This window comes from Triturus cristatus, chromosome 6 (assembly GCF_964204655.1).
Source record: "Triturus cristatus chromosome 6, aTriCri1.1, whole genome shotgun sequence".
NCBI classification, from domain to species: domain Eukaryota; kingdom Metazoa; phylum Chordata; class Amphibia; order Caudata; family Salamandridae; genus Triturus; species Triturus cristatus.
This window is the reverse complement of record NC_140589.1, coordinates 778,573,878-778,593,348: the sequence shown is the minus strand read 5'-3', so window position 1 is coordinate 778,593,348 and position 19,471 is coordinate 778,573,878. Positions and strand designations below refer to the sequence as shown.

Genomic DNA, 19,471 nt, shown 5'->3' with positions numbered 1-19,471 from the left:
TGTGGAGAATGGCGCCTTAAAAAAATAAAAAAAACTTTCCTAGCAGAGGAAAAACGTATGGTGCTACTTCCAAATTATTCTTTTAAATTGTCTTCCTTTTTGAAAAGTGCTTAAGAGTAAGTGTAGAGAAATTGAAGCACATGCACAGTTGTAGGACTTGCAAAAGTTTCCAAGACAACTAGTGGATATTTTTTACTAATCTATGCAAAGTCATAAATTTGCTTTAAACGTAGGTGTTAAGTGAGTAGGTTTGTGAGGAATTTTTAAAACATTTGTGTTCTGATACAGTCAAACCAGCTGTATAAAGCATAGAAAGTTGGTAATATTAAATACATTGAATATCGCATTTCTGTGGATTAGACCTATTGTGTCCAACCTAAATGCCTGTTCTTTTTCTTGTGCTGGGAAGAAATTATGCAGTTACACTAAATGTAACAGTATTTTAAACTTTGAAATCACAACTTAGTTAATATATATATATATATATATATATATATATATATATATATATATATATATATATATATATATATATATATATATATATATATATATATATATATATATATATATATATATATATATATATATATATATATATATATATATATATATATATATATATATATATATATATATAGTTTAACAATGGCCAATGGCTTAGGAAGGCACACTCAGCTCGCCTGCCTGCTGGCATACCTTTCTCCACTCGCCTCAGTCACCAATTAATTTTTCTTTTTTGCCGACGCGTTTCAAGGCTCTCTGCCTCTTCTTCCAGGGCTGGTGCGACAGAATGCAAGGCAAACTCGTTTTTTCTCTTTCTTTCAACATTTTATTGGTTCATAGCCTCCTAGTGGGCTGAGCTTTCAGCACGTGTTTGACAGAGTGCATCCTGGGACATGTTGTCTTAAAAACGAGTAAAAGTCTTCCCTTGGTAGGTGCATTGCATCATTGTCCATATTTCGCATATTTTAATCCTTTTAGTAAGGTAGGGAAATGAGGTGAATGCATTTTGGAATGGCTCGCTGTGCTGCATGAAAATCCGGCAATAGTTACCAAACGCAGCCTCTCTTCTTCATGAGATGGTGCTCCTCCCCACGGTATGGCGCCCGTGTAAGTAATTTTGTTTAACAATGGCCAATGGCTTAGGAAGGCACACTCAGCTCGCCTGCCTGCTGGCATACCTTTCTCCACTCGCCTCAGTCACCAATTAATTTTTCTTTTTTGCCGACGCGTTTCAAGGCTCTCTGCCTCTTCTTCCAGGGCTGGTGCGACAGAATGCAAGGCAAACTCGTTTTTTCTCTTTCTTTCAACATTTTATTGGTTCATAGCCTCCTAGTGGGCTGAGCTTTCAGCACGTGTTTGACAGAGTGCATCCTGGGACATGTTGTCTTAAAAACGAGTAAAAGTCTTCCCTTGGTAGGTGCATTGCATCATTGTCCATATTTCGCATATTTTAATCCTTTTAGTAAGGTAGGGAAATGAGGTGAATGCATTTTGGAATGGCTCGCTGTGCTGCATGAAAATCCGGCAATAGTTACCAAACGCAGCCTCTCTTCTTCATGAGATGGTGCTCCTCCCCACGGTATGGCGCCCGTGTAAGTAATTTTGTTTAACAATGGCCAATGGCTTAGGAAGGCACACTCAGCTCGCCTGCCTGCTGGCATACCTTTCTCCACTCGCCTCAGTCACCAATTAATTTTTCTTTTTTGCCGACGCGTTTCAAGGCTCTCTGCCTCTTCTTCCAGGGCTGGTGCGACAGAATGCAAGGCAAACTCGTTTTTTCTCTTTCTTTCAACATTTTATTGGTTCATAGCCTCCTAGTGGGCTGAGCTTTCAGCACGTGTTTGACAGAGTGCATCCTGGGACATGTTGTCTTAAAAACGAGTAAAAGTCTTCCCTTGGTAGGTGCATTGCATCATTGTCCATATTTCGCATATTTTAATCCTTTTAGTAAGGTAGGGAAATGAGGTGAATGCATTTTGAAATGGCTCGCTGTGCTGCATGAAAATCCGGCAATAGTTACCAAACGCAGCCTCTCTTCTTCATGAGATGGTGCTCCTCCCCACGGTATGGCGCCCGTGTAAGTAATTTTGTTTAACAATGGCCAATGGCTTAGGAAGGCACACTCAGCTCGCCTGCCTGCTGGCATACCTTTCTCCACTCGCCTCGCCATTCCAAAATGCATTCACCTCATTTCCCTACCTTACTAAAAGGATTAAAATATGCGAAATATGGACAATGATGCAATGCACCTACCAAGGGAAGACTTTTACTCGTTTTTAAGACAACATGTCCCAGGATGCACTCTGTCAAACACGTGCTGAAAGCTCAGCCCACTAGGAGGCTATGAACCAATAAAATGTTGAAAGAAAGAGAAAAAACGAGTTTGCCTTGCATTCTGTCGCACCAGCCCTGGAAGAAGAGGCAGAGAGCCTTGAAACGCGTCGGCAAAAAAGAAAAATTAATTGGTGACTGAGGCGAGTGGAGAAAGGTATGCCAGCAGGCAGGCGAGCTGAGTGTGCCTTCCTAAGCCATTGGCCACTGTTAAACAAAATATATACATATATATATATATATATATATATATATATATATATATATATATATATATATATATCTCAAAGTAGTAGTCTGCTACGTTAGTTAACGCATGCCATACTTTTTTTTTTTCTTCTTCTTCTTTCAAATTACACATTTTATTTTGAGCTTTAACACACTGGGGCATATTTGCTACTCCTGGTGTGTTTTAGCAAAAATTACTAAATGTCTGATTAAAAAAAAAAAGTGATAGTTTTGTGATATTTTTAAAGTAGCGCGTCACTGGTAAAATAGCTGTCCTACATGTCTTTTTACTAGACAATCCCAAATATTGTTTTAGGACATAATGGACTTATTTATACACTAACCATTTATTCAATGCAGTTGATAACCAGTGTAAACTTCATTAAGTATGACCTTATTTTGACCTTGAAAGGATAAAAAACAGACCCAGCCCCCGTCAGGATTTCAGCACGTGAGATCCTCTTCAGAATTTGTAAATATTTGCAACACGCGTATAAATCTCGAATTAGAAGACTTGCTTTAAAGAGGCAGAACACTCGCACTGACCTGTTGGAGGGACACTATTTCTTGATATCTAGGTGCCATCTATAAAGAGTAGTCAGAGGTAAGGAAAGAGAGTGAGGAATTGAATTAAAGGATGAAAAGAACGAAATATTGAAACTAGGTGATAAAAGGAGGTCAGAATATAATGTGAGGAGGTGCAAAGACAGAATGTGGATCATTGGGTATTTCATTCACAGGCTGTAAACTCTCCTCTCCTAACTATTCAGTTTAGATAGGTGTTAGAAGTGGGGTCTCTAGTTGGCAGTGGTTTGCACCCTGTCCATGTGGGGACCTTCACCCTAGTCAGGGTAAGGGAGGCACAGAGCTAAGATAAACCATGCTCACTCCCCTGGTAGCTTGGAACAGTGCAGTCCGGCTTATCCCAGAGGCAATGGGTAAAGTATTTTTACACACACAGTAACACAGTGAAAACACTACAAAATGAGTCCACACCATTATGGACAAATTGCCAATATTTATCTGACTAAAACAAGACCAAAATGACAAAAATCCAACATAAACAAGTCAAGATACCACTTTTCAAAGGTTGAGCAAGTTTAGTCCATAGAAATCAATGGATGCTCGTGATTAGGACAAAGGACCTAATGAGCATCAAAATTTAAAGACTGCGCGGGGCTCAGGGGAGTTGAAGCGCCGAAAAAGCAGGTGATGTCGGTTCCTTACTGCCAGGGAAAGTGATGCGTTGATTCCTTACTGCTAAGCAGGGGAGGTGATGCGCCTGTTCCTTACTGCAGGGGGGGGGGGGGTGATGCATCGGCCGAGGACACAAGACTACTGTGTGGTGTTAATGAAGAAATCGGCACACAGGAACGTTGTGTTGATGGGTTGCGCTGTGTTGTCAATTCCACATCGATGAAGCGGGCGCTTTGTCAGATTTGGAGCCATGTGTCACGTACTTCGGTGATGCGGTGTTCGAAGCTCAGGCTGCAGCGGTTCTTCTGCAACAGAAAGCTGGGGCTTACGTTGTAAGGGCCTGCGGCTGTTGCGTTAAGTGGGGACCACGATCCTGTGCTGGCAGTGCCAATGCATCGAATGTTGCTGCGGTGTATCGGATAGGAAAGACACTGGGAGTTGATGCGTGGATTTTCTCCTTTAAATCACCACAGTGCACTCTGAAGGCCCAGGAAGTGGATTTGACACTACTTGGCAAGTCAGGACTCCCAGCAGAAGAGCCTAGGTACTAGTGGGTGAAGTCTTTGGTGGCCGTGAGGCTTCTTAACAGGAGGCAAGCTCAACTCAATCCTTTGGAGAACCTTGGTAGCAGGATACAGAAAGCAAAGTCCTGTCCTTTTGCTCCCATGACAGAAACAGCGAGCAGCAGGCCAGCACAGCAAAGCAACAGGCCGAGTGGCAGTTTCATCTACAGCATCCAGCTCTTCTTCATGGCAAAATGTCCTCAACCCAGAAGTGTTTGGATTTTGGGTTGTCAAGGTCCAGTACTTCTACCCCTTTCTACCTTTTGAAATAGGCAAACTTCAAAGGAAAGCTTTGCAGTGCACAAGACCCTACCTTTCCCTCACCTGGCTCCAGACACTCTACAGAGGGGTGGAGACAGCTTTGTATGAGGGCAGGCACAGACCTATTCAATTGTCAATAATAACTCCTCCCACCATTCTAGCTGAGGAAGGCCTATCAGCCTGGTGATAGCTCTTCAGAATATGCAAGGAACACCTCCGCTCTCTTTGTGTGACTGTCTAGAGTGAATGCACAAGAGCCTAACTCTCAGCCAACCGAGACATGTATTCTGCAGAAAGGCAGAGGCACCGAATGGTTAAGCAAGAAAATGGCCATTTTCTAAAAGTATCATTTTCAAACTTACAATTCAAAACAATCGTCTCAAAAAGATATGTTTTTAAATAGTAAGCTCAGTGACCCCAAACTCCAGATCTCTATCTGCTCCCAATGGGAATTTACACTTAAAAGATATTTTAAGGCAATCCCCATGTCACCCTATGGGAGAGAAAGGCTGTGCAATAGTGAAAAACAAAATTAGCAGTATTTCACTATCAGAAAATGTCATACACACCAGTGCATGTCCTGACTTTTAAATACGCTGCACCCTGTCCATGGGGCTTCCTTGGGCATACCTTAGGGGTGACTTACATGTAGGAAAAGGGAAGGTGGTGCACTTGCCAGGTCGAAATGGCACTTTAAAACTGCACACACAGACATTGAAGTGGCTGGCCTGAGACCTGTTTGCAGGCCTACTCATCTGGGTGGCACAATCAGTGCTGCGGGCCTACTAGTAGCATTTGATTTACAGGCCCTGGTCACCCCTGGTGCACTGTACTAGGGACTTACTAGTAAATCAAATATGCCAATCATGAATTTACCGTTACATTTTAGACATAGAGCACCTGCACCTTAGCATAGAGCACCTGCACCTTAGCACTGGTCAGCAGTGGTAAAGTACCCAGAGACCTAAAACCAGCAAAAATGGGTCAGATAAATACAGGAGGAAGGCAAAAAGTTTGGGGATACCCTTAATGGCCAGGCCCAACACAAGGCATTTCCCACCCATGACACACATGTGGATCTACTCTTGAAAGAGGCTGGGATGTGTTATTTTCTAGAGTGGTAATGGTACCCCCCATATTTTATTGCACTATAGATGAAGGGGTTTCCCATATGAAAAATGTTTTTCCTCGATTATTCCTTTAAAAAAAAATTAAATCTAATATATATACACACACGTATATAGCGCTTTGCATTTCGCTGTGCTTACTCCAGTAGTTTATTGAGCGTGTGAACTACCCTCCAAATTATACCTGGTGGACTGGAAGCACACCTGAAAATATACGATTTATGTTGACTTGCCAAATTGTCCTTGCGACGGAGTCTCACCCCAATCAACATTCCACATAGTATTATTTTGCACATTTTATCGAGAGCTGAGAAGGAGGTGGATTAAACCCATCTTGAAAATTTGAGGTATGAGGCAATGTCGTCCGCCCTACCTTGCACTGCAGTTTTTAGATAATTAATGTTTTGTAAGAAACATTGTTCTTTTCTTGAAAAGCACGATTCAATGTAGGAAACATCTCTGAACTCTGTCCCTCTTTTAAAACGTGCTCTCGGGTCCTAATTCTTAACCATTCCTAAACCTGTAATTTTGTTTACATCTAGTAAATTTGGGGTACGAGCTAATGTCGTCCGGCCTACCTTGCACTGCAGTTTTTAGATAATGAACGTTTTGTAAGAAAAATTGTCTGATTCTTGAAATGTATTACCAGATGTAGGAAATATCTCTGAACTTTGTCCCTCTATGAAATATGCACCCATGTCTGAATTTTTAAACATTCTTAAAACCTGCAAATCTTGTTTTTAACTTTTTATATTAATTCCCTTTTATAATCATTGTATAATAGTACCAATATGAAATGATAAAACTGTCTTCACGTTTTAAATTAACTTTTTAATGACTAATAAATTTGTGCTTTTATGGTTTTTTTGTGCGCAAAATTGAAAACCGAATAAAGCTAAATTTGATTTGATTTAATTTGACTTGTAAGTGCACCTTTTGATTTTATACATCAACACAAATATCTAAATCTATGCAAGTTGTGCATGGGAGCCTTTGGTTTTGCGTTTCAGAATTCTTTTTGAATCGGGCCATTTTTCTTTTTGTTGATGCCTTAACTCTACCAAATTTAGCTGCACCTCGAAACAGGCAGAGCACCAATGTTACTTTATATAGTAGAACAAAAGAAGGAGAAAAAACTTTCAATTTAAATTTTATTCTGCTTAGGGCAAGTGAAATAGAGTGTCTTTCCTCCACACTTATCGCTGCCAGGGACAAACAAAGAGATCAATAACAGCATTTATTAAACAGTGAGTCAGAGCAAACTCTGTTGGTTATTTTTAAAGAGTGCACTTTCATTCCTGCACTGGTCATATAGACCGCATTACAATAGAGTGATGACCTTCAAGCCAGACAATTTGTTGCAACTTCAAAGTCAATCATACTGACCTGCACATATGTGGGCTTCACACTACCGGCTAAAAACAAGCTAACCATATGTTGGAAGTATAGATTTACTATTCTTTTTTTTTTGTAAATTCTTTTTATTAACAAAAATAAACATGTCGGTCACCTACAAATTAGATTTACTATTCTTAGCTCTACATCTGCTCACCTTGAGAATATGTTGTTAGATGATATTATGCTGTCCGTATAAGTGCAGGTCGATATTAAAACATCTATATTTTGGTAGAACACCGAAAAGACCTTGGACCTTTGCTATTTTCATTTCAGACTACAGGAAGTATATCAAATTTGTCTAATGTGCTCAAACACGTGGCAGCAGGAGGTTATTGCTTTGCTGCTAAGTAGCTGGTAAAAGGTAGGTATCCAAATTACCTTTTTTTTCATTCACCTACCACGGAGGCTGCGCTTTTATTTTTGCAAAGCTTAAAAACAGTTGAAGTGATTATTTCATCGATGTCCGATTGGAGCAGAGGTTCACTGACATTTACTGTTCACTGTACGTTTTCAAAACATGTTGTAGCTTATCAAAACAGATTCTAAGTCTGATCCCAAATGTAGACATGTTGCAGGCTAGTGGCCAGAAATGCTTATTAAATAAACTGAAGTAAAGACACAAGTCTTGTGGCAGTCCCCAGGAGATTTGACAACGCTCAAAAGGGGCTCAAAGCAGTAGTCTGTGTGTAGTTTGTCCGTATGTACCAGTGAATTGAACTCTGATTGCAGTCGGCAACACACATTGCGTGAACTCTCTCAATCCTGCAAACTTGTCAGGTTGGACCACACCTCTAACACCACCTGAAATAAGTCTCACATCACAGTTCAAAGCACTAGGCACATTCTAGATTATTTTTTATCACTCAGGTTTCTTGATATGCTCTCTACTCAGTGTGGCCCCCTGACTCCATGGCATCACACACAGTGTTTTTATTCCGGGACTTTTAGGTGTCAATGTGGTGCATTCTTGGTGTGGTAGTCTTGGTTACTAGACATTGAACTATTTTAGACTAACACACATGTTAGAAATGACTGGTAGGTGAAAAGTCCAGAAATGTAAACCATGTCGGTGAAAATATGGAGGGATTTGCTCCTCTGTCCACAACTTTCAGTCCCTGTTAGTGAATGCAGGACATTGGCATTCTGTAAGTCACCCAGTTTGAGCACGGAAGATGGGCAACTGGCCCTTTGTGAGACGGGCCTGTGTTGTCTTTATATGAGATTGAGAGTTTTTTTTTTTTAAAGTGATTGTTGCCAGGGAAATACTTTCAGCGGCTGAGAATTATATCCCTAAAGTACATGGTGACTGCTGTGGCAGGAGTCGACAAATGTGTTCTTTAAATAAAGAAATTGATGTTCTTGGTAGAGTCTTAATTTACTGAGTCCTGCGTCGCTTGCAGCCTCTGCTCGCAGGCCCCCCTCTACTGCGACGGCTCACGGTAAGAAAACGCAACGCCTAAAACCACCTCGGAATCTGTCACACCCCTCCCATGGAGAAGAGGACCAAAGGTGTCTCTATGTCCCCGAGCATCGCAAGGCCTGAGCCCCCCTGTTGGTTCAGCCTGACTGGCCTCCCACCCAGATCCTGCACCCTCTTTTTGCAGTGGCCAATCTCCATAGAAAACAATTGGGCTCCCAACGTTGTTTTGCACCCTGCCCCCGTGTGCCGCTGGTCGTGTACTGCTGGTGCTGCCTTTGACCTTGTCAACCACTCACCTTAACTCCTGGAGATTGGTATTGTAAGTAGCTGTGCTATACCTGTTTGCAGAACTTGTTCTTGCTTCCATAAGTTAACATTGCAAAACTTAGAAATTGCACTGAGTCCGTTTTTAGGTCTCTTGCCTAGCGTTGCACTGCGTAGCAGTGCTCGCGCAGCGCGAGACCTGTAGTAGGTGAAAAACTGGGTTTTGAAGCTGCCCTAGCAATCGCACACGCCTGTGCGTAGCACACGCACGAGCGTGTGCGATTGCTAGGGCAGATTCAAAACCCCATTTCCTTTTGTGGGCTGCTATTGGCCTTTGTGTGTGTCTTTTTCTAAAAGACTGCACGCAATTGGCCAAAGGCGGGCGCATTGCTCCACCCATGGCCTATTGGTGTCTATTACGCGCTTGGTGCGCGTAATAGACACCAATAGGCCATGTGGTTTCAATTATCCTGCCCAGACACGGGCGCGATAATTGAAATCACATGCTTGGCTGTGGCAGGCGCGCTCGCACCACTCGTGTGCGTGGTTTTTTTTTTTTATTACTATAGGCCTGCGCACAGTAAGCACATTTCTGCACCGAAGCAAAGCTGGACATTCCTTTCCCATTTTAAGGCAAAGTAAAACCCACCACAGATTCTTTCGGTCGGGAGCGAAAAGCAAGTTTGTGTCAGACGAATCAGGCGAGACAGACTCCCAACCACCGAGCACTCTAGCAGCGAGGAGAGGGCCGCTGACAACCTGTCTGTTTCCATGAGGTCACCCGGGACTGTAGTAGAACCTTTGGGGCTGTCCTTATAGATTCAAAGTTGTATTTCTATCCTAAATCCATTCCCGAGGGGCCCTCGGTCAGTCCCCGAGTCGTGCCGAAGAGAGGGAGTGCTAGATCGTGCAAGGTCGCACACAGCATAGTGGAAAGGGGCAGCGGAACGGTGGCCGATCAAATGCGGAGATTGCAGGTTGCGACACCACAAGATCATTCTTGGACAGAGAGGATGAAAGTACGGGTCACGTAATAATTATTCAGCAGTGTCCTCCCAGTTGCATCATCCCAGCAGCGAGCTATCTTATTGAGACTTGGTACACGGGTACTTGTGCTCATCGTTTTTCTACATACTTTCATAGGTAAGAGGGTACAGTGAAATAAAGAAATATGCCCAGGATCACAGAATTGTGTGAAAGAGGTGCCCGTGTCTAGTCTTTGCAAAGCCAGTAAGGTACGTGCCCATAATAAACCCAGCGTGTTGCGTTGAACAGCAGCCGAGGCCCGTCTAGTCAGAATGGACTAATGAGGGGAGAGGGTGTGCAGTAAAAGATGCGGAGTCCTTTGCAGCTTCAACAGCTGATATCAAACCCCTCTGTAGGTGGTTATCAAACCTGTCCCGCGCTTTCAAATTTCCCAGGTCCATGCGCGAGGACTACATCCAGACCAGGATGTTTCTTTGCGTCTGGGGCATTTAATACTGCTTTTTAGATCTCGCCTACGCAGAGCGCATGCGCTGCATAGGAGAGGACCTCATGTAATCGACCTGCTTTTCTCCTCAAAAACGTGCACGCTTTGGATTGCTTTCTATTGCAACGCGAGCACGTTTGGCGATTTCGTTGCGGGAGCGAGTGGCACCATATGTTAACAATTCTCGCACTCGCCCCTGCGAGGTAAACGCTGGGGAGCCGGCAGGGCACGCAGGTCCATCTGTCTGGTGTCAGGTTTCCTTGCCGCCTGCTGCTTTAATTAATTTCCTGAAGGGCTCGTTCCATTGCCGCTTTTCTGTGCCCTACCGTGCTGGTTTTCTTTCATTTGTTCGTCTTCCGATTTGTACTCCCACCCTTTCTTTCATTGTTTTTCTTTTCTCCCCTACTGTACTTTATTCCCCTTTTTAGTTTGACAGTCTGTATTTTCTGTATTTCTCTTGTAGCTTATGTTTTAATCTTATACGGACCTCGCATTCTCCAGACAGCAGTCCCATGTAGGTCCATCGTATGCGGTGCATTCAGCCAGGTCTGCCTTTTTAGTGAGCAAACCGTTGCATTTTGGGACTAGTAGTTCTCGTTTTACAAACATAAGTATGTGTAAGATCCAGTAATGGGGAAGGTACCAGTAAACCAGACATACATCTCGGTCAAGTGGCGCTTATGCTAATTGCTTGATAGAGAATCCATTAGATGTACTTGTTTCAAACGCCTTTCTACGGATTGTACTAAGTTTTTTTGCGATTTCACAGGCAGGAATAATAGAAAAAAAGAACCAAAATCCTTTATTGTTAGAGTAGTTTCTTTTCAATCCCGGACCGAGTTGAAAGTTTAGGATGAGTTAATGGCTCGCAACTTAATCCTTCATAATATTAACTGACACATTTCTCTTAAAGACTTAGTTCTGTACATGTTTTGTTGAAAGGATTCACTCAGTTCCTCTTCTACTGCCGTATACTACCGCCCCGTTTCCCAAAGCGCACTGAAACCACTGGCAGCACTACACAAAACGTGGATGGCAGAGCGTAAAGGGAATAGAGCGTGCATGCGTGGGATGCCTTATGCAGGTACCAGCTACAGATACCAGTTTGGAAGTATGGAAATTAAAAGCAGGCCTGCCTCCCCTTCCTGTGCCGAATAAAATCTCCTTATCACAGTCCTGTCACCGGCAGCAAGGGAGCAGGCCAAGTGGATTAGGGGAATCAGGATGGAAGTTAAGCAGGGCACAGTGGGGTGACTAGCAGGGGGTAAATTTCCGGCTACTGCGTGTGACCTACGGACACCTCTGTGTGTCTCTCACGGATGCTGGACGCGCGTCAGCTTCCTGTCAGAAGCATCACTTACACCTAGGTCTACATTACGTTGGGGGTTAACAAGCTCGAGCGCACGGCTTGATAATTAAGAGATTATTTCAGAAGTCAGTTCAGTCCATTAACCAGGGCTTTAAGTGGCCCGGGTCTTTCCGGTACTGAAAAAGAAGGTGCTGAGACGTGTCCCTATTGGGCTCTCCATTTTTGCCCTCACCCTCAGGATGAAAGAAATAAAACTTAACTCTGCAGCAGCCCCACCCTTCGCTGCCTCTGAAGTAACTTCAAAGAGACTCGTTTTAGTTCTTTGACAGTCATCATTTCAGAACTGAACGGTTTTCAATATGCTGTACTACGAACCCATTGGCTGTTGCTTATTCATGTTATGCAGCTAACACCCATTGACAAAGCCAGGAGTACAGGCTTGTTAGTAAGTGTAATGTTTCTTGCTGTATTATATATATCTGTATGTAATGATAGAAGTAGCAAAATACGAGTCGGGCGGCACACTAAGATAAGCATTGATTTAAAACTTAGGTGCTTTTAAGCCACACCCTTAGTTACATCAGTCACCCGCCTTCGAGAGACCCCCTAGTTTTTTCATCCCACTTAAAGCCCTGCTATTAACCACTGTCTAGAACAGCACCTTGCTTATAATACTTTAAGAGAGATGAAAAAGGTGGAGGTCCCTTAAGGTGGTGTAGCTAAAAAGTTTAACTACGAAACCTCTCGATGAGGTATGACCTATGCGGTTATGGGCCCGGTTCACACAGCTTGCCACCTGCACAGAAAATGTGAGACTGTGAATAAAATATTACTAAGATGTGTGGAAGCGGCAGGAGTCTTCACCGCGGCTCAGTCACTCCTGTTCTCTCTTTACATCAATTTCCTCTATTAGACACTTATACACTTTTTCTCAGAGTGTCTTTCTGAAATCCTCCACACATGGTGTCTCTTTCCTCTACATCACTGTATTTTCATTCTGCCCCTCTGCTTGTACTCCTTGTGTCCCCTCCCCTTCACCATGCCCTTCCTCTCTGACGCACCCACTCCCTCGCCCCTCACATCTAAACACAGGGTTTTCTTTTCCTTTAGTCCTGTCAACAAATGTGCATGCGGCCTTCATACAGTCTCATAGAAAATGGTAATTACAATTGGCACATATGTGGCCATCACTTTGTGTTCTCTACAGAGAGGCCAAGAATTGGATGAGCATTTAGTCTGAACACCTTTATAATCCAATGATGGCCACTGTAAAATAATCGCACTGCCTTCAGCTTCAACTCCAGAGCTTTCGAACAATCCCTGTCATGACCACACACCCAGAACCTGAATTCACCCAGGCACCTAGAAGCTACTCCGTTCACAGTAAGCACTATACAAGAGTTTTATGTTGCGTGAGAAAAACTGCAGAAACACATCAGGAAAAAGTACACACTCAGAGAATGCACCAAGTTCTTTTTGCGATTTCACAGGCAGGAATAACAGAAAAAAAGAACAAAAATCCTTAATTGTTAGAGTAGTTTCTTTTCAATCCCGGACCGAGTTGAAAGTTTAGGATGAGTTAATGGCGGGCAACTTAATCCTTCATAATATTAACTGACACATTTCTCTTAAAAAAGACTCTTAGTTCTGTACATGTTTTGTTGAAGGGACTCCCTCAATTCCTCTTCTACTGCTGTATACTGCCGCCCCGTTTAAAAAAGCACACTGAAACCACTGGCAGCACTACATAAAACGTGGATGGCAGAGCGTAAAGGGAAGAGAGAGTGCATGCGTGGGATGCCTTATGCAGGTACCAGCTACAGATACCAGTTTGGAAGTATGGAAATTAAAAGCAGGCCTGCCTCCCCTTCCTGTGCCGAATGAAATCTCCTTAGCACAGTCCTGTCACCGGTAGCAAGGGAGCAGGCCAAGTGGGTTAGGGGAATCCGGATGGAAGTTAAGCAGGGCACAGTGGGGTGACTAGCAGGTGGTAAATTTCCGGCTACTGCGCGTGACCTACGGACACCTCTCTGCGTCACTCACGGATGCTGGACGCGCGTCAGTTTCCTGTCAGAAGCACACTTGCACCTAGATCTACACTACGTTGTGCAGTACTGGGCTGTACAGAGCCCTCATTGCTGTGCGTGCGCTACATAAACGGATATAATAGGCTCTTGCTCTACAAGGTCTGCTGGCTGTTTGTTTAGCAAATTCATACAGCGCAAACTGAGCTTAAGAGTAGTAGAGACCTTTACAAGACACCCAGTTACATTACCCAAGAGCACATTCACACAGAAACACATTGCCTTTTAGAAAGCACAGGAGATTAACAAATTTGCCCAGAATCACACATTGGTAAGCCAACCCAGTGACTCGAAACAACACCAGCTTCCGCATGCGATCATCATGCGTGATTATTCACTCGCACGCGATCATCATGCGTGATTAATCAATTAATCTCCCCATGGTCCCCCTGTTTACTAAAAACGGGGTGCTAAGGAACATTCACATGCGCTATAAGATGGGACGACCTTGTTAAATCGGTTTCGTGTTCTATCTACTTGCAGTTTTTTGTATCTAATATTCTGCCTCTTTCTGCTCTCCCTTGTGCCCCCTTCGAGATCCACCTCTCCATCCACATTCTGCCAGCACCCTCCTACCCAATAGTCATCCACCACCACGTCCACCACCACCACCATGTCCACCACGTCCACGACGTCCACCACCACCACTACGTCCACCACCACCACTACGTCCACCACCACCACGTCCACCACCACCACGTCCACCACCACCACGTCCATGACGTCCACCACCACCACGCCCACCACCACCACGTCCAACCCCATGTCCACCAACACCCCCACGTCCACCACCCCCCTACGTCCACCACCCCCCTACGTCCACCACCACATCCACCAACACCACGTCCACCACAACATCCACCACGTCCACCACCACCATGTCCTCCACCACCACCATGTCCTCCACCACCACCATGTCCTCCACCACCACCATGTCCTCCACCACCACCACGTCCTCCACCACCACCACGTCCTCCACCACCACCACGTCCTCCACCACCACCAGGTCCACCACCACCACCAGGTCCACCACCACCACCACCAACAGTTACAGGTAAAGTGTCACTGGAGGGCAGGGGTAATAGAAGTGTCAACCCCGGCTGTACATGGGACATTTAAGGGTGCATTGGGAGCGAGAAGACGTGAATAGGGGCTAGAAGTATTAAACCAGATCCAATATACATTTTGAAGAGGCACAATGTCACAGGGGCTCCTGTAATAGCATTCGAAGCATCTCGAACTCACAGTGGCATACCTGCATGAGCCACTCACTCAAAACAAGCATTGGCATAGCCAATAGGTCTCACCTTTGGGACCTTATAAGTGTTTAGCCATGCAACACTTGATGTTGTTGCACCAAGGATATTGTGCTGGATAACTAAACACTTATAAGGTCCCAAAGGAGAGACCTATTGGCTATGCCAATGCTTGTTCTTATACTTTAGTTTTATTGCATTTTAACCTCTTACACAAGCCTATTAGCTTTTCACAAAGACAAAGTGCCGAATTGAGTGTAGGCTTAACATATATGACGTTATCCCCTGTTAAGTTCGCATTCACCTCATACATGCTCCACCACAGTAGGTCGTTGGGTGCCTTCGACTGTGCATTCAGCCGGATGCACTACCTTCAAACTGCTTCAAGTTCATCACACAGGTCTCTCCAAGTACCCAAATCCTCAACCAATCTAGCCATTCCTGCTTGAGTAAATCAACCAGTTATGCTTCTTTCTTTTGTTTTCTGTTCTTGATGTTCTGCAATCATTGTGGAAAGAAAGGGAAACTACAACAATCTTTATGCAAAAAAAAAAGCAGACACGAGGCAGCGGAGCTCGTGTGTGTGTCTGTCAGGTTTTCACCCCTGTGTATGGCAAGTGTTGGAAAATCATACTTGTCGACTCACTTGGAGTGACTCCCTCGGCGAGGCCTGGCTTTCTAGCCTACCTCACTCTGCATTATGACCTTGGCCACTGGAATTATGCGGGAGGGGAGGTCATTATTATGCTGCAACACTGACTAAATTATGTAACAAGAAAAGGCAAAATATGCGGCACAATGCACTATTACTTTATTTTGTCATTTTTAGGTCGAGTGACCGTCCGGTCTGCCGAAGGCAGAACCGGAAGTCCGGAGATCTTATTTTTCTTAGAGCAGCTATTTAGCCTGCCTCTCTTTTTGCCTCTCCTCCATTGGCTGGCTTCCTAAACGGAGGCCAGCCATTGGAGGAGAGAGCCGTCCCTCCAAATAGGCTCCGTCTTTTTCAGATTCGGGGGCGTGTTCCGTGCTGTTCTTTCCACTTTTTAGCCACGCCCTTTTTTAGGCGTGTTTTTCTCTCCTCCGGCCAATGGCAAGAGGAGAGAAAAAGAAACACGCCCCCGAATCCGAAAACGCCACTGCGTTTCTCCGAGGCATTTCTGCTTCGCCTCGGAGAAAGGCAGCGGTGTGCTTGTTACACTTGCTAACACTGTCTCTGCATAGGTTGCACCTCATTAGTACCAATTGAAAACCCGAATATAGTCAAAAGCAACAGAAAGGTGAGAAGTCAACCTTTGCCAAGGGTCTTTCATTACATAGCAACACATGTCGCTGTGCTTTAATAATCGTTGAACCGTTTGAGCTTGAATTTTTTTTTTGTTGGAGTCTACATATTATGTAGCAGATGATGGATTATGTGGCAAATGCGGCAAATCCAAAATTACGCAAAACCCGCAGTGGCCTCACAATCGCAAAATTCTAGTGGGCCTAATTATGCGACATGTACTTTACCCATCCCAGTTCAAAGTACGGGCTGAAGTCCCAGCATGCAAAGTGCGGTTAGCTAAAAAGCTAGGGCTGTCTGGGAACGTGGTCCATAACATCGGCCTTCGGCTCAGCTGTGACGGTGATAGAGCTTGTAACAAAACATGGGCAAGCCCGTGTTATTGTGCAGGGAATCCGACTCGCACAAAGCCAGGGATTGCAGTTCTTCCTGAAAACCGCAGGTTAAATCTGTCCTGAGTGAGTTTTCTTTTTGGTTGCAGCCGCAGCCTTTGTGAACAGAGGGAGTGGCCTGCCAGCAGCTATGCACGGCATGTAAGGGAGTTCCTCTGTTTGCTTGAAGGGTTGGTTTATTACTGCCCACCCCTTTAACAGTTTCAATGCCTTGTTCTTATTGCTTAAGCACTCCCATGTGGAGAGCATGGGTTTTGCAGCAGCCTCCCCCACGTTCCATGTTACTCTTACTCATCTGTGCTTCTCTGCACCTGCACTTCAGTTGCTGTCTCTCTTCCATGTGCTTCTTTCCCCGTGCTGCTACTCTCTCCCCCCACATGCTACATATTGCTGTCTTCCTCGTGTGCCTCTTTCTCCCCTGTCTCTGTAAACAAACATAGATACAAATAGTGCAACACACCTCAAAGAAACAGCCAAACCCCTTCTGGTATTACCATACATTCATGCAGTCACAGAGGAAAATTAATCCTCGCGACCTCGTATGGTATTTTTCATCAGTGGGTGTCGAGGTTAGCAAGAGAAGCTCTCGGACACTAAAAACAAGCATTGGCAAAGCCGATAGGTCATGGCAAACCAAGAGCTATTGGCGTTGTCAATGTGTGACTTTTAGCCATGTTGTATAGCAGAACATATGCTGTTCAGCATGGCTGAAAGTCACTGAAAAAAGTGCTATGATGTGGTTTGCGCCGCCCACGTCTCAGTGCTTTTTTGGGTTTCATAAGGAGTGGAACAGTGAACTCGACACCAGCACGGAAGTGACAGTGCATGTTCTGTCCAGCTGAGGCCTAAAACTGAATGAGACCTAGTGTAACGTATTGTTTATTTTTTTGCAGTTTTATAAAGCGTGAACTCAACCCAAAGGTACTGGAGTGCTTTCCCTGAGCACCAGTTACATTAGTTTTTGGTAGGCACACAGCGATTTGCCCAGAATCACACGCTATTGCTCCGACACAGAGACTCGAACCCGGTTTACCAGCCCCAAAGTCTGTAGCTGTGGCTGCTACGCCACATCCTCTCTGCATTAATGCTATTGGGCTCAACAGGGGAAAGAAGCAACAGGGATGGGGTGGGAGGAAGGGTGAAAGAGGCAACACTTTTGATTAGAACCCACCCTTCAGAATCACCAAACATTCAGACAATTATATGACAAATGTTTCCGCTGCTTCGCATCAGAACAATAGTAGTATAACTTCAAGGAACCCTCCACAGCCAGCCAGCAGCTAACAATATAGGAAGGTGTCCTGAGGTCCTGAACGAATTACAAGCAGGCTTTGGAGACAAATCAAACTTTCTTCTATGCTTAACGCAAAGCGAATGGAATTATATTAGTTTTGCTGCCTTGTAAGTTGTGCAGGGATATTTTACTGGCACTGTCTCACCGAGGACATTATATAACCTCCTAAAATCTCAGACGAGCAGGTCGGGCGCCCGCCCTGCAGAGCGGGCGCCCGCCCTGCAGTGCCGGCGTTACTTGTGCGGTTGTGTTCTATGATCCATTGTATTACAAGTATTATAGAATATCTTTGGGCTCTTGTTTATAAGGATAGGAAACGAAACAGGAAATGCTAACTAAACTCCACCTACCCCAGTAAGGAGTACCAGAAATAGGTTAGCTTCCCCTATCACTTCCTGTAATCCAAAGCTCTGTCAAAGGCCTGGATCAGGGAGGGTGGACATGTCATAATGACTGAGATGAGAATTAATCTATAACGAGCATTTGCAATGCAATATGTCTCGCATCATTAAAGTTTGAGCTATTGGCATTGCTAAATAATGCAACACCAATAGCTCAAACTTTAATAATGCGAGACCTATTGCTTTGCAAATGCTTGTTTTTATTGAAAATAATTTATATTTAAATACGTACATACCTGAATGATTTTTCTCTGATGCCTAAAACTTACTATTTTATAAATTGAGTGTGTTCGTCATTTATTGATTATTGTGTGTATCTGCAGATGTCTTGCACTCCTCTTGATTAAGCCTAAGGCTGCTCGACCACACTACTCCTAGTAGAGCAGCCTGGTATTGCTAGAGAAAGCCCCAGTCCGCTTATAAGAGAACCATTGGACTCTTTACAATCCATATCAGACTTTAGATGTATCACATAAAGAGCCAGCTTCTTACAGCGTGTTTGAGTAAACATATTGTTCGGAGTTGTAATTAGCAAGATTGGGGTGATTCCCTCTGAAATGCCCTACCTTGATGTGGATGCAGAATTGGGAAGGTAAGCTGGTGGCCATGCGCTGTTAAAGGCTTGCTATAGTACTGAAATGCCCATCATAGTTCTTGAAGGGTCGAATCCATGCCATATTTGTTACCTAAAATACATTTACCCAAAATGAATTTAAATTACATTTATTTAATAGTAGTTATTCTGAATATTTGTCATGGATCAGGCAGTCCTGAACCTATGTTGAACCTGGGGAGCAGGGGGGCTTAATAAATAAATGGTGTACGCTTCAGAAAGTATGTCACCATACCTGAAAAACAACATTTCTGCTCTTACTGACGCAGGTTAATCAGAATCTGTAATTCAACAATTAAATGACCACAGTTAAATCATCAATGCTATGAGTCCATGATGAGATTTGATGTGAATTTAAAGGGTCTTATTCAAATCTTTAGTAAGCATTTCTCTTAAACATCAATTATTTATTCAATACATAACATATAACATACAGGTCGTTCCATATGAAGTAATCCCCTATTCTAAATATTAAGACTAGAAAAGTATCTTGAATCCATAATGAGTAAGGGATCGAGAGGTGCAAGCATAAAGCTTAAGGAATTCAAGTAGCACTTCTCATGTATAGAAGTTT

At 43.8% G+C, this 19,471-nt stretch overlaps 1 protein-coding gene across 1 annotated transcript in view; it reads left to right on the top strand.

Annotated features, from left to right (window-relative positions):
* RWDD1 (RWD domain containing 1) overlaps positions 1-19,471 on the top strand; it is a 148,030-nt gene that overhangs the window by 71,889 nt on the left and 56,670 nt on the right. The gene's annotated exons all lie outside the window — the stretch shown is intronic.